Consider the following 2,420-nt stretch of genomic DNA (forward strand, 5'->3'; position numbering starts at 1 on the left):
TTTTTTTCTCTCTCACTATTATTGAGGTCTCTCATCTTCTTAGGGGGAAGGGAGGGTTTATGTTTACTCTCATAACAAGATTATTGTAATAATAAAAAATATAAAAAAGAAAAAAGATATTATTTCACCAAGCAATAGAAATGGTTGAAACTATGTTAACATCATGAATTTATCTAATATGACTAAAAATGATTTTCTTCTGAATATAGCAAATGAAGTAACTAAGATTCAAGAATAGGACTTTTTTGGGGGGTTTTGCAAGGCAAATGTGATTAAGTGGCTTGCCCAAGGCCACACAGCTAGGTAATTATTAAGTGTCTGAGGCCAAATTTGAACTCAGGTACTCCTGACTCCAGGGCCGGTGCTCTATCCACTGTACCACCTAGCTCCCCCCAAGAATAGGACTTTTTTTTTAAAGATTTTTTGCAAGGCAATGGGGTTAAGTGGCTTGTCCAAGGCCACACAGCTAGGTAATTACTAAGTGTCTGAGAATGGATTTGAACCCAGGTACTACTGACTCCAGGGCTGGTGCTTTATCCTCTGTGTCAGCTAGCAGCCCAAGAATAGGACTTTCTATGGGCAACATCTACATGAATCCAACCAACCAAACATCAAGAAGGACCAAGTTGCAAAGGCTTGAAATATAGAAATATTATATTATATTATATTATAGAAATAGAATGGTTCATCATGGCAATTCAGAACCAAGTCATTACAACAGAAATTATGGTAGATTGTTATTAAGGAACCTGGTTTTATTGATCAATGCAGATTATTCATCATAGGAAATGGTAGAAATTAGGCAAGGTATACCTGCAGATTATAAGAGTTTGTATCTACAATAGATTGAAGGAAAACAATTCATATGTTCAAAAATATTTATAATAACACTTTATATGGTGACAAAGAACTGGAAATGAAAAGGATTATCAATCAGGGATTGACTGAACAGATAATGGTATATGAACATAATAGTATAAAAAAGCCTGAAAGATTTATATGAATTGCTGCATAGTGAAATGAGCAGGATCAGGACAATTTTTTACAATAAAAGAACATTATAAAGGCAAACAACTCTGAAAAATTTAAGATTATGGTCATGACAATGACTAATCATGATTCTGAAGGTCTGATGAAGAAACATGTTAACCACCTCCTGAAATCTCCATCAGAAGATGATGATGGATTTAGGATGGAGAGTAAGACATTTTGTAGAATGAGTCACACTTTTTTGGACATAGTCAATGTACAAATTTGTTTTGCTTGACTTGATACATTTGTTACTTAATTGTTGCTTAGCTATGTATATTTTTTTCTTCTTTTTTTCAATGGGGGAAGAGCTAGGAGGAAGAGAAGGTAGTTTTTTGTTAATGAAAATAAAATTTTTAAAAAGGCATGACCTGGTCCATAGAATTACAGAATCACAATATTATAGATCTAGAACAGTAAGGGAATTTATTGATCTAGTCCAAACCCATCATTAATCAGAAATTCCTTTTCTTTTATAAACTTTCAGACAAGAAACCCCCATATTTCAAATACAGGTTTCAAATTATTCTTGAAAATTCAACAAAGAATTCAACAAAAACAAAAGCATTTTTGTGTACATTCATCTAAATTGATTTCCAAAAGGAGTAAGATGTTATCTCTCATACTTTATGTTTCTTCCTGAAGGATATGATTTCTCTCTCATCACACTCAATTTGGATCACTGTATACCATTGAAACAATGTAAAGACTGACAAATTTCTTTCTGTGGGGGGGTGGGGGAGGGAAGTAAGATTAGGGGAAAAATTATAAAACTCAAAATAAATAAAATCTTTAATAAAAAAAGGAGTAAAAACTTTTTAAATGAACATTACCATTCTAAATATTCACAACAGAACTAGACCCTGTTGGGGGTAGGGGATGGGGTGAGGAGAGGAGCTTCCAGACTTGTCAATTAATGACAGACCAAACATTGTGCTAAGGCAATTCAAAGGAGAGCTGAAAAGACTGCAGATTGCCCTCAAGGAGCTCACAGTCTAAATGGTCTATGATAAAGCAACTCCCGCCTTCTTTCTAGGCTTCTCAACTGAACATCATGGAAGCCACCACCAGGTTTCCAATTCACAGCATCATGGCAAGTCTTGACATTTGAGGACTAGTGAATTTCCTCCAGTTCTGTTCAGCAGTGTAATGAGGAGGTTGGTCTTTGAGAAAGGGAGTCAGAGGTCTTGAGTTTTCTTTTTTTTCTTTATAATGTGATTGTCATTGTATATTGTTCTCCTGGTTCTCCTCACTTCATTCTCCATCAGTGAATACTACTGGTGATTCTCTTACATTCTCTCTTTTGTTATTGTTTAGGGCACGCTATCATGGTTCATTAACCATGATTTGTTCAGGCTTTCTCCAGCTGTCAAAAAGACCATGTAAGGCAC

This window comes from Macrotis lagotis, chromosome 8, assembly GCF_037893015.1.
Source record: "Macrotis lagotis isolate mMagLag1 chromosome 8, bilby.v1.9.chrom.fasta, whole genome shotgun sequence".
Taxonomy (NCBI): Eukaryota; Metazoa; Chordata; class Mammalia; order Peramelemorphia; family Peramelidae; genus Macrotis; species Macrotis lagotis.